The sequence below is a fragment of the Neovison vison genome, chromosome 13 (assembly GCF_020171115.1).
Source record: "Neovison vison isolate M4711 chromosome 13, ASM_NN_V1, whole genome shotgun sequence".
NCBI lineage: Eukaryota > Metazoa > Chordata > Mammalia > Carnivora > Mustelidae > Neogale > Neogale vison.
The window spans coordinates 62,510,162-62,524,076 of record NC_058103.1 but is presented as its reverse complement, the minus strand read 5'-3'; the positions used below and the strand labels follow the sequence as shown (position 1 = coordinate 62,524,076).

The 13,915-nt window shown below is 39.2% G+C and overlaps 1 protein-coding gene across 1 annotated transcript in view; it reads left to right on the top strand.

Annotated features, from left to right (window-relative positions):
* Nucleotides 1-13,915, top strand: part of LOC122894081 (protein only RNase P catalytic subunit) — a 150,953-nt gene that overhangs the window by 7,067 nt on the left and 129,971 nt on the right. The gene's annotated exons all lie outside the window — the stretch shown is intronic.

Here is a 13,915-nt window from a genome sequence, read left to right as displayed (position 1 = left end):
ATCATATGAAGACCTTTATTCTTCAAAATAAAGAAAATGTGATACATAAAAACATTAGCTTCATTTTACGGAATAACTTTTAGCTGGTTTTATTGATAAAGTTAGACCCTGGGATCATGACCTGAGCTAAAGGCAGAGGCTTTAACCCACTGAGCCACCCAGGCACCCATTTCAGTGTTTCTTAATAAAAGGTACATAATAAATAATACATAATAAAAGATACATTCAGATTTTCCCAGTTTCCCAGTTTGTCCCCCTGAAATATATTATTATAAATTTTTCCCTTCTGCTCCAGGATTCAATCACAATGTACTTATTGCTTTTAGTGGTCATGTCTCACTAAATTGAGAACAGACCCTCCCACACAGCCACATTTAAAATTTTTATGACATTGATTTTTTTGGAAAGGCTAGGTATTTTGTCTTGTACAGGGCTTCTCAAATGTTGTACCTGTGAATCAGTTGAGGATCTGGTTAAAATGTAAATTATGATTCAGTTGTCTGAAGGGGAGCCTGAGAATCTGTATTTTGAACAGCCCCCAGATGATATGGTTCTAATCTTTAGATGGCATTTTGAGCAGTAAGACTATGGACTAATTGATTGTTTTCTCCTCCATCAATTCAGTAGACCACTCTTGGGCCTGCACTGCACGGCTGATGCTGTGCGCTTATTGCCATCCACCAGCCACATAACATTAGGTTATTCTCACTATTGACGCTAAGTTCCATCACTTGATCACGAGGGCAGCTGCCAGATATCTCCACTATAAAGGCACATTTTCCCTTGGCAATCTTTGTAATTAAAATTTAAGTAGCCTGTGGAATAATACGTTGGGCATATGCAGATGTTCTCTCCTTCTTGCAGATAGCCTATTAACTCTTCACCCAGTGTTTTTTGTATCATGGGGATGATTTTTACTTTTGGATTTTGTAAAGTGGTAATTGTCTAGTTTTTTCATTCCTTCTATATTTTTTAACTGTATTATTCTGTAGAAGAGTTCTCTTTTTTTCTTTTTTTTGGAGCTTCTACTTTTTTTTTCTTTTTTTTAAAATTTTCTTTTCCAGACATAAGGACTTTTTCTTTTCTCTTTTTGATTAATTGTGCTAGAATCTGTTACCACCATCATTATTCTTTTTGATGCTCAAAATGTCCTGGATTTGTCCTTTAGGAGCCCCTTCAGGCCAACTCCTGTGTTTTTTTGACATTTCCTTCACTGTCCCATCAGTGTTTGCCCCCAGTTTTTGCTTATTTCAAGCACGAGATGGCTCAGGCTCTCACCTTGAAGTGTTTCTGTCCCAGTAATGGAATCATAAATTGAATACTTTTGTTTGATACCTCTAATGGTTCAACATGGCTATAATTCCTTTTTAATGTATATAACTTTAATTCTAGCTTAATAGAAGGAAGATTCATTAGTTTTCCTTGTTGGCCAAGCCTTAGAACATAGAGCACATCTTCCTCTGGGAGAGGGTTATGCTATAAGAGGAGTTGCAGGCTCCAGACTATGGTGAGAATAGCAAAGAGTGGTCATACATTTAATTACTGTAATTCACAAAACAACTGGTTATATTCATAGAAGGACTGGAACATTTTAGGTTAAGGGAAATGATTTTCTCTTTCTCTTTCCAGGTATGCTTCCCTTCCCCACCTCGCCCACCCCTCACCCCACCACTGAAGGTCTCCAACCCTGTATTCCATCTCTTGTCACTGCCTTTCACCTTCAGGCTATTAACTTAATCTAATAATTGCTACCATTTATGAAATGACTGCCAAATGTCAGGCACTTCAAGATCTATTACACTCACAACAACCTTGCAAGGATATCACCATTTTGAAGATGGGGAAGCTCAGGTTAAGCAATGTAGCCATGGTTAAAGAGCAGTGAAGAAAGTTGTACGATGTGGCTGGCTTGCTCAGGGTTTGGTTTTTGTAGAATCGGTGAGGTAGAAGGGGCAGGGATGGATCTGGAACACTGCTGGTGGATTGGAGTAGAAGCAACTGTTTTTCTGGGTCTAGAGGGAAGGAATTCAAGATGGTGGACAAGTTAAGTGTCTTGGTGCAGCAAAGAGTTGAGAACATAGATTCACACCTCTTCATTTCTCTGAAGAATCCGGGGCAAATTAGTCATTTGAACATGAGAGAAAGTATGATAGCCTAAGCCTAAGGGACCTTAAGGAGAGGATTGGGGAAGGTATTGCTGGGTGGTGCCGAAGCCCCAGCTAAGAATCTAAGTTTGTGATGGCATTGATCTGTGAGTAGTCCTAAGCCGTCCAGGTGTAGGAATAGAGAAGGCAGATAGATGGGATGGTACAGGATTTTGCTTGTCTGGTACAGTGGGAAAATAGTTGCTGGGGGTGTAGGTGAGAGGATGGCTCAATGAACGGACCATGAGATCAAGCTTGATAGGAAGTAAAGATGGCGGGAGCTCATGGATTAGGAGAGAATAGAGATAAAAGTGGATTGGAGGCTCACTGAGGTTGAAGAGCAAGCATAAGAGGAGTGAGAGTGACAAGCAGGAGATTTTGATCAGTGTATAGGAGAGGTTAGATTTCAGATGTAGAGTGCTCTGCAGTGATGACAAAACCTAGAGTGTGAGAGTTAAGCAGATGAAGAAACAGAGCTGAAAGTGCTAGATGGTCATCCACAGATTTATTGAGTGTGTCTGTATGATAATTTTTTAAAATAATAATTGCAGCCACGCTTATAGAATGCCTACCAGGTGCCAGGTAATGTGTTTTGTTACTTAGGTGGTGATGGAGAACTGAGTCAGGTGGCAAATTCTTGATAAATGTAGAAGCACCTGGGGTGACACAAGGTGCTAGCAAAGAGGATGAGTCAGCAAACTGGCCTGCAGAGCAAATCCAGTCCACTACGTGTTTTTATAAATAAAGTTTTATTGGAACACAGCCACACTCATTCATTTATGTATTGTCTGTGGCTGCTTTTGCCTTGCAGAATTGGGGTTGAGTACCTATCAAAGAGACCATGTGGCTCATAAAACCTAAACTGTTCACTGTCTGGCCCTTTACAGAAAAATTTGCTGACCACTGGTATGAGGTGAAGAATGGAGACATAGTGACTTTGAAAGAGCAGTTGGTACTAGAAGAGGCTCTCTTCTTTTTCCTCAGGCCTATAGCGTGGGTTACTTAAGAACTAGGTAACTAGGAAGTTATTGATAACTTCAGGAAGAGCAGTTTCAGTTGTACATTGGGGCCCCACGCCAGCCAAGTTAGAACAACTCAGTGAACACACATTGAGAATAAACTATACCTCTGAGAAGATTAGATGAAAATAAGAAGCAATGGGATAGTTGGGCTGGAGGATGGTAGAGATCAAGGGAGGATGTAGGGATGTGGGAGAGACTTGTGCATGTTTAGGTGATGAAGAAAGGGTGTCAGTAAAGATACAAATGTCGAATAAGCAGGACAGGTAGGAGAGAGAATGGATAATGAATGGGCAAGGTTCAGAAATAGGAGGAGCTGCCAAAAAGAGTGCAATTTGAGCCTCATTTGAGACTGTAGAAAAGAAAGTGAAGATAGGTGCAGACATAGATAAGCATATAGGTAGAGGGAGAGAAGTTTGAGGGAAATGACATCTGTGTTAAATGGGTAGAAGGTGAGAAGCTGGAGTCAAGTGGAAAGTCTAGTCGACACCATATTGGAGTGTAGTCAACACTAGAGACGGTGAAGAATGTTTGGAATGGTTGTTAAGAATGGCGGAGATGCTGGGACGCCTGGGTGGCGCAGTTGGTTGGACGACTGCCTTCGGCTCAGGGCGTGATCCTGGAGTCCCGGGATCGAGTCCCACATCAGGCTCCCAGCTCCATGGGGAGTCTGCTTCGCTCTCTGACCTTCTCCCCTCTCATGCTCTCTCTCACTGTCTCTCTCTCTCAAATAACTAAATAAAATCTTTAAAAAAAAAAAAAAAAAGAATGGCGGAGATGCTAACTCCTCACAGGATTGTAGCAGGGGGTGGGTGCTGAGATTTGAGTCAGTAATTTGTAGACTTGACTTCACATGAATGTATAATGTAATTTTTTTCTGACAGAGCTTGGCTCACCTGCAATGGTAGTAGTGAAGACAAAATGTAGCATTGGCTCGAATTTGGGGTTTTGTTGGTGAAGTGTGACAGTATGATGGAGAGCAAGGGAAGTTCATTCTGACAGAATAGTGAACATGATTTCTATGGTGCTCAGACTAGATGGGAAGGGAGGGAAGGCCAGAGAGCACTCTCTAGAAGAGTTCAAGGGACCAGCAGTCTCAGTATGGGGTAGAAGAAAAGGTTTAGTGGGAGTCAAGGAAAGAGGACTAGAAGGCTGAGGTCAGAGAGCAGGTGAAATATTTGAGGCTAAGATTTGACAGGAAGAGCAACTCTAGGCTCTGGCCAAAACCAGTATCCAACGGTCAGGGTTTGGTATGGGCTCCAGGGTAAAGTTTAGATCCAGAATGTCATTTCCCAGATTTATTTTTTTTTTGTTTTTGCTCACCATTTGTATTAATCTATTATGGCTGCTATAATAGAATAGTACATACCGGGTGGTATAAACAACAGAACTTTGTTTTTGCACAGTTCTAGAGACTAGATGTCCAAGATCAAGGTGCTGGCAGGTTTCGTTTCTCTTGAGGCTTCTTTTTTGACTTGCAGATCTCCCCCTTCTTGCTTGATTTTCATATGGACTTCCTCTGTGCCTGAGCATCCCCGGTATCTCTATGTATTCAGGACACCAGTCAGATGGGATTAAGGCCGGTCCTTATGACCTCATTTTACCTTACTTGCTTGTTAAAAGGCTTTATCTCCAAATACAGTCACATTCTGCACTGCTTGGGGCTAGGACTTCAACCTATGAATTTTGAGGTGGTCACAGTTCAGTCTATGTTGCCATTCATTGCAAAAACATATTCTGTATTTTAAATTATTTTGTGCTGGGAGCAAGTAGCTGCAACACTGCTTTCTAAACCTTGTAATTTAGGAATTTGAGGTACAAACCAAGGAGTAAATATCACATCTTTGTTTACTTAAAATAAAGTATGATGTCGACTGACCTCCATAAGCATCTAAAATGAGAATTATCAAAATTATTTCAGACTTGGGGTGCCTGGATGTTTCTAAATAGATATTTAGGCAGCTGAACATCTGTCTTTGGCTTAGGTAATGATCTCAGGGTCCTGGGATCAAGCTAGGCATTGGGTTCCCTGTTCAGCAGGGATTCTGCTTCTCTTTTTCCTTCGCCCTCTGTGCCCCTCCCCCATCCTTTCTCTCTGTCTCTCTTAAATAGATAAATAAAATCTTTAAAAAAATTATTTCAGGCTTAAATGTTTTTATCAAGTAGAACTCTTTTGTTCAAAACAGAGTAAATGAAATGGCACCCTTTGATGAAGTGGTTGTTGGTTAGAATAGTTGAGGAGATACTGAAAAATTAATGACACCTGGACTCCACCCTCTATAGATTTTGGTTTTAAGTGTACATACAGTTCAGTGATATTAAATATATTAACATTGTTGCGTAACCATCACCTCATCTATCCCCATAACTCTTTTCTTCTTGTAAAACTGAAACCCTACTATTAAACAATAATTCCTTCCAGCTGCTGGCAACCACCACAATACTTCCTGTCTTTATGATTTTGACTGCTGCAAGTACCTTATATAAGTGGAGGTATTTGCTTTTTTTTTTTTCCCAAAGGTTTTATTTATTTGTTTGACAGAGAGAGATCACCAGTAGGCAAAGAGGCAGGCAGAGAGAGGGGGAAGCCTGGTCCTTGCCAAGCAGAGAGCCCGATGCGGGGCTCGATCCCAGGACCCTGAGACCATGACCTAAGCCAAAGGCAGAGGTCCAACCCTCTGAGCCACCAGGTGCCCTGGTATTTGCCTTTTTATTTATTTCACTTAGCATAATGTCCTCAAGGTTTATCCATGTTGTAGCATACTGCAGAATTTCCTTACTTTTTAAGGCTGAATAATATTCCGTTGTATGTATACCATATTTTATTTCTCCAGGTGTCGGTGGACACTCCAGTTGATTCTACATTTTAGGTATTGTGAATAATGCTGTTTATGAGCCTGGGTTACAGATCTCTCTTTGAAACCCTGCTTGCAATTATTTTGGGTATATACCTGGAAGTGTTATTATTACTGCATCATGTGCTAAATCTATTTTTAATTTCTTAAGGAACTGTGTTTCACAGTGGCTGCACCATTTTACATTCACACAAACAGTGCATAAAGGATTTGAATTTCTCCACATCCTTACCAACACATACTGCTTTGTTTGGGTTTTTTATTTCAATTTTTAAGAAGGGTTTTATTTATTTATTTGATAGAGAGAGAGAGCACAAGCAGAGGGAGTAGCAGGCAGAGAGAGAAGCAGGCTCGCTGCTGAGCAAGGAGCCTGATGTGGGACTTGATCCCGGGACCATGGGATCATGACCAGACGCTTAACCAACTGAGCCACCCAGGTGCCCCTGTTTTGTTGTTTGTTTTTAATAGTATCGATTCTAATGGCTATGAGTGGTATCTCATTGTAGTTTTGATTTGTATTTCCCTAATGGTTGGTGATGTTAAGCATCTTTTCTTGTGCTTGTTGGCCATTTGTATATCTTTGGAGAAATGTCTGTTTAATTCCTTTCCCCATTTTTGAATTGGGTTTTTTTTGTTGTTGAGTTCTTGGTAGTTTCTATATATTCTGGATATTAGTCTCTTATTAGATAATACGATTTATAAATATTTTCTTCCATCTTATGGGTTGTCTCTTTACTCCGTTAATAATATCTTCTGATACACAAAAATTTTTAAATATTATCAAGTCTAGTTTGTTTATATTTGCTACCATGTATCTTTGGTGTCATATCCAAGAAAACATTGTCAAATTCAGTGTCATGTAGCTTTTGTTCTATGTTTTCTTCTAAGAGTTTTACTCTTTTAGGTCTTACATTTAGATCTTTGATTCATTTTGAGTTCATGTTTGTATATGGTGTTAGTTAAGGGTCTAGCTTCATTCTTTTGCATGTCAGTATCCAGTTTTCCCAGACCTATTTGTTGAAAAGACTGTCCTTTCCCCATTGAATGGTTTTGGGACCCTTGTCAGAAATCATATGACCATATATGAAATGGTTTGGGTTTATGTCTATTCTTTTGGTCTATATGTCTATTTTTATGCTAGTAATACACTGTTTTTTGTTTGGTTGGTTGTTTCTTTAGGATTTTATTTATTTATTTGAGACAGAGAAGGGGAGGTGGAGCTCAGGCAGGGGGAAGAGCAGAGGAGAGGAATAAACAGACTCCATGCTAAGTGTGGAGCCTGGTGCAGGGCTGAATCTCGACCCCAAGATCATAACCTGAGCCAAAATCAAGAGTCAGATGCTTAACCGACGGAGCTACCCAGACACCTCTAGCACTATGCTCTTTTGATGACTGCAGATTTGTAGTAAGTTTTAAAATCGGGAAGTATGAATTTCATTCTTTTTGTAAGATTGTTTGGTTATTCAGGGTCTCTTGAGATTTCATATCAATTTTAGGATGAGTTCTTCTATTTCTGCAAAAAATATCACTTGGATTTTGATAGGGATTGCATTGAATTTGTCGATTGCTTTGGGTAGTTTTGATATTTTAACAATATTTAGTCTTCCAATCTATGAATACGGGATGTGTTTCCATTTATTTATGTCTTTAATTTCTTTCAGCAATCTTTTGTAGTTTTTCTTTGTATTGTTTTTTACCTCCTTGGTTAAGTTACTTCCTAAGTATTTCAGTCTTTTTGATGCTATTGTAAATAGAATTGTTTTTGTCATTTATTTTTTAGGTTGTTCATTATTAATAGCAATGTAACCAATTCTTGTATGTTGACTTTATGACTTGCTACTTTGCTCAATTGATTTATTCTAGTGGCTTTTTTTGGTGTGGAATTTTTAGGATCTTCTGGATATATAATCAAATCATCTACAAACAAAGATAATTTTACATTGTCCTTTCCAGTCTGGGTGCTTTTTATTTCTTTTACTTGCTTACCTTGCTCTGGCTAGAACTTCCAGTATGTTTAAATAGAAGTGGTGGAAAGCAAGCATCCTTGTCTTGGACCTAATCTTAGAGGAAAAGCTTTTAGTCTTTCACCATTGAGTATGTTGAGTATGTTGTTTGCTGTGGGTTTCTCTTAAACATTGAGATAGTTTTCCTCTAGTTTTGTGTTGTTTTTTTTTTTTTAAATCATGAAAGGGGGTTTATCAAATGCCTTTTCTGCATTCAATTGAGATGATCATGGGTTATTTTCCCTTTCATTCTGTTGATGTGGCCTGTTACACTGATTGAGTTTCATATGTTGAACCATCCATGCATTCCAGAAATAGGTCCCGCTTAGTCATATGGGTAATCCTTTTAACATACTGCTGAATTTTGCTTGCTAGCATTTTGTGGAGGATTTTTACATCAATGTTTATGGAGGATCTTGGTCTGTAGTTGTAGTGTCTTCCTCTGGCCTCAGTATCAGTGTGACACTGGCCTCAAAGAATGAGTTGGGAAATAGTCCCTCTTCAGTTTTTTGGAAAAGTTTTTTGGTATTCATTCTTTAAATGTTCAGTAGAATTCACCAGTGAACCATCAAATCCAGGGCTTTTGTGGTTGTTGGGAGGTTTTTTTTTTTTTTTTTTTTTTTGTTGTTGTTGTTTTTCACTAATTCTGTCTTCTTACTACATATAGGTGTATTCAGATTTTCTTTTTTCTTTGTGAGTGTGCTTTGTTTTCTGAACCTCTGATCAAAAGTAGCAATGAGCAGAGCGTGGATTCCCAGTATTTGGAGAAGGGATCCTTTTTGTCCACCCTAGCTCCCTTAATGGGTATGCAAGCTGCTCTAGGGGCATGGAAGCTGCCTGCCATTTGGCTTGGGGTGAGGGATGGGTAGCTGCTGCTGCACTAGGGGCTAAAATTGAACAAATTTTTTTTTTAAAGGATTTTCTTCATTTATTTGACAGAGAGAGAGAGATCACAAGCAGGTGGAGAGGCAGGCAGAGGGAGAGGGGGAAGCAGCCCATGTGGGGCTCCATCCCAGGACCCTGAGATCATGACCTGAGCCAAAGGCAGGGGCTTAACCCACTGAGCCACCCAGGTGCCCCAAAACTGAGCAAAATTAAGGACAGTTTGTCATTCAAGACCTCCCCTGCAAATTGCAAGCCTTCAACAGACTCCAGAGTTCCAAAATAGTTGGTTACATCAGAGAGTTTCTGTCAGTGTGATTGTCGTCTAGGTGGGAGAGACAGATTCTTGGTGCTTCCATCTCCACCATTTTCCCTTCAACTTGGTAAGTTTTGACACATATATGCCCCTGTGGAGCTGTTGCCCCAGTCAATATAAAGAATGTATCTCTCGCCTCCTAAAGTTTCTTTATGCCACTTTGTAATGACTGCTGTACCTCACTCTTGCCTCCCTGCCCCAACCCCAGGTAAACACCATAGAATCATACCATATGTAGTGTTTTTGTCTGGTTATTATTTTTTAAATATTCAGTACAATAATTTTGAGAGTTCTTCCATGTTTTTCTTGTTTGTTTGTTTTTATGTCTCAGTCATTTTTAGTCCTGAATAATGTTCTATTGGGTAGATACACCACAACTTGTAAATCCATTCACCTGTTGGTAGATATTTGAGTTACTTCCAGTTTGGGACTATTAAAAATATAATTAAAAAGAACATTCTTGTAGAAGTCTTTGTACTTTGTGCTTCTGTGTTTACTAAGGATGCTGTAACAAATCGCTATAAACTGGTAGCTTAAACAACAGACATCTGTTCTCTCATATTCTGAGGCTAGAAGTCCAAAATGAAAGTATGGATGTGGCCATGCTCCTTCTGAAGGTTCTGGGAGACCTTCTTTCTCTTTTCCAAGCTTCACTTCAGATAGTCCTTGGTTTTTCTTGGCTTTAAGCCATATTTCTTCACTCTCTCCCTCTTCTTTGTGTTCCAACTCTTCCTATGAGCACATCAGTCCTTGGATTTAGGGCCCACCTTATTCTGGTACAATCTCATCTTAACTAATTACATCTTCATCCAGATAAGGCCACCTTCTGGGTGGACATGAATTTCAGAAGGGATACTAACTTCCTGCAACTTTTCTTTTTCTTGGGTACATATCTAGCAGTAGGGTGACTGGGTCTTATAGTAGGTGTGTGTATGTGGCTTCTTAAGAAACTGCCAAACCATTTTCCAAAATGGTGTCCCATTTTACATTCCTACCAGCATTAAATGAATATTACAGTTGCTTCATATCCTGGAGAGCACTTACTATGGTCAGTCTCTTTACCTTAGCCACTCTGATGGATTTGAAGTAGTATCTCCTTGTGGTCTTAATTTACATTTTCCCAATGGCTGATGATGTAGAGCATCTTTTTATGTGCTTAATTGCCATCTATATCTTTTTTGGTGATGTGCCTGTTCAGAACTTTTGTCCATTATTAAAATTGGGCTGCTTTCGGATGCCTGGCTGGCCCGGTTGGTGGGACATGCAACTCTTGATCTGGGAGTTGTGGGCTTGAGCCCCATGTTGGGTGTAGAGATTACTTAAAAAATAAAATCTTAAAAAAAAAATTGGGTTGCTTTCTTATTTTTTAGTTGTAACAATTTATATAATCTTAAGATATAACTCCTATGTCAGATATGTCTTCTGAAAACATCTTCTCTCAGTTTGTGGCTTGCCTTTCATTTCTGTAAAATAGAGACTGATTTAATTGTTCTGGTTCTGGGGTCCAGACATCAGGATTTTCAAAAGCTCTCAGGTGATTTTTAGAATGTAGCCCAGGGTCAAGAACCACTGCTTCTAATGTGAGGTTTTGGCCTATAATCATACCACCCTGAACACCCATCTTATCTAAAGTGAGGTTTTGAAGATCCCTAATAGTGTATAGTAGCTTCTTTTCTACAGGATAATTTTGGGAGAAAACCTCCGTCATAGGTAAATTTTTAGCTTTTCTGCTTTAAATCTTTGTTTACTGTACTTAGACATCACAGCCAGCAGATGGCAGTAGTACAACATGTAAAAATTATTCTGCATTTTATAGCCCAATGATTAGGTTAAAGGGTTTGGTAAGTTTCTTGTATTATTAAACTGAAAGATATCTATGCCATTTTGAAGTCTGGTTAGTGATAGTAGATAAAAATGGGAACTGTATATGTGAATCTTAAGTGAACAAAGCAGAACTCCAAATAGTACACATGTCCTACTGATTTAACTATATGAAACCAATTGAGAGAATGCCAGTGAAGATCAAAAAGTACATTTGGAGCTATTTATATACTGTTAATTGTATATTAGTAAGATTTTTCCCCCTTATTTTCCTTCATCCTTAGCAATAACATTATATTACAATTAGATTTTTTTTTTTTTGTAATTAAACTGTTAAGATATGAGTTCAATTCTTTCTTTCATCTTCTTATCAGGGAAAATTTCAAACATATGTAAAAGGAGAGACTAGTATAACGAACTCCCCGCTCAATGATTATTAACTCATGTCCATTCTTACTTCATTTATACCTCCACCTGTTCTTCCCTTGCTCCTCAGATTATTGTGAAGCAAATCTGATCTTAATCATTTGCCCCGTAAATTTTAAATTCACTTCACTTGTTTCTCTTACCTTAAAAAATACTCCTTTGTTCGGCGCCTGGGTGGCTCAGTTGGTTGGGCGACTGCCTTTGGCTCAGGTCATGACCCTGGAGTCCTGGAATCGAGTCCCACTTTGGGCTCCCTGCTCAGCAGGGATTCTGCCTCCCACTGACCTCTCTCCTCTCATGCTCTCTCTATTTCATTCTCTCTCTCTCAAATAAATAAATAAAATCTTAAAAAAAAAATATTCCTGGGCGCCTGGGTGGCTCAGTGGGTTGGTCATGATCTCAGGGTCCTGGGATCGAGTCCTGCATCGGGCTCTCTGCTCAGCAGGGAGCCTGCTTCCCTCTCTCTCTCTCTGCCTGCCTCTCCGTCTACTTGTGATTTCTCTCTGTCAAATAAATAAATAAAATCTAAAATATATATATATTCCTTTGTAGAGTGATTTTTCTTAAAGACTAAGAAATACTTGAGGACAGCAAAAATCTCTACATCCAACATGGGGTTTGAACTTAAAGCCCGGAGACCAAGAGTCACAGGGTGCATAGACAGAGCCAGCCAGGTGCCAAAAGACCCTTTTGCATTTTTTTTTTTTTTTTAGATTTTATTTATTTATTTGATAGAGATCACAAGTATGCAGAGAGGCAGGCAGAGAGAGAGGAGGAAGCAGGCTCCCTGCTGAGCAGAGAGCCTGATGTGGGGCTCAATCCCAGATCGTGGGATCATGACCTGAGCCAAAGGCAGAGGCTTTTAACCCACTGAGCCACCCAGGCGCCCTGACCCTTTTGCATCCTTTTTTTTTTTTTTTTTTTTTTTAAGATTTTTAATTTATTTATTTGACAGAGATGACAAGCAGGCAAAGAGGCAGGCAGAGAGAGAGGAGGAAGCAGGCTCCCCGCTGAGCAGAGAGCCCAATGCGGGTCTCGATCCTAGGACCCTGGGATCATGACCTGAGCCGAAGGCAGTGGCTTAACCCACTGAGCCACCCAGGCGCCCCCCCCTTTTGCATTCTTAAAAATGAACGACTTCTGAGAGCTTTTGGGATTATAGCTATTGGTAATTACTACATTAGAAATTAAAACTGGGAACCTTTAAAAATATGTATTAATTTATTTGAAATAACAAAACTATTACATGTTAATATAAATAGCATTTCTTCAGTAGTAACTGTTGTCTAAAACAAAAACAGTTTGTGAAAAGAGAGGCATTGTTATATATTTGTAAATGTCTTTAATTACATGGCTTGATGGAAGACAAGTGAATTTTTATATGCTTCTGTACTCAATCTGTTGTATGTGATTTTGGCTGAAGCATATGAAAAAAATGGAGACTCATAGAGGTGAACATAGTTAGAAAAGGTGAGATTATTTTATTCACATTTTCAGATAATTGTGGTTATTCTATGGTATAATACCAAAACTCTGCTGCACACTTGTGAGCAAATGAGAGTGAAAAAGGCAGGTAATGTGTTAACATTATTATAAAAATAGTTTTAAAACCTTACAGATTACCTGAACCACAGCGTGAGAACCACTGCTCTAGAAATACTGTGCTATAGATGGAGTTTCCTTTTTCTTTTTGAAAAGTTTCAGTAAAACTTATTTCTCTCAATTTTATTATACAAATATTAACAAAAGAAGTTAAAACAAACACAATCTCACTACAGCCTTTTGTTTTTCAGTGTATTTTCTATTTAGTGTCTTCTGTTCTCTTTTAGTCTTTTTTCCCCCAAAGATTTATTTATTTATTTATTTGAGAACGAGTGTGTGCATGAGTGGGAAGGTCAGAGGGGGAGGGACAGAGCCTCTTAGGCAGACTCCCCCCTGAGTGTGGAGCCCCACATGGGCCTTCATCCCATGACTCTGTGATTATGATCTGAGCTGAAATCAAGAGTCAGACAGTTAACTGACTGAGCCGCCCAAGCACCTCTCTTTTAGTTCTTATTGAGACTTATTTCATCACCATCTGTCTCTTTCCAAAATGCAAGTGTTTTTGTTCTAATCACAAAAATGATATATTTTTAAAAGATTTTATTCATTTATTTGACAGACAGAAATCACAAGTAGGCGGAGAGGCAGGCAGAGAGAGAGAGAGAGGAGGAAGCAGGCTCCCCACTGAGCAGAGAGCCCGATGCGGGGCTCGATCCTAGAACCCTGGGATCATGACCTGAGCCCAAGGCAGAGGCTTTAACCCACTGAGCCATCCAGGCGCCCCCAAAAATGATATTTTTTAATTGTAAAAAAAAATTCAGTCAAAATAGTTAGTTCTAATGAAGGAAATAATCATGGTCCTCATTTTGAGCTTTTAATGAGACTCTTTTCTAAACTCTATTTTTTT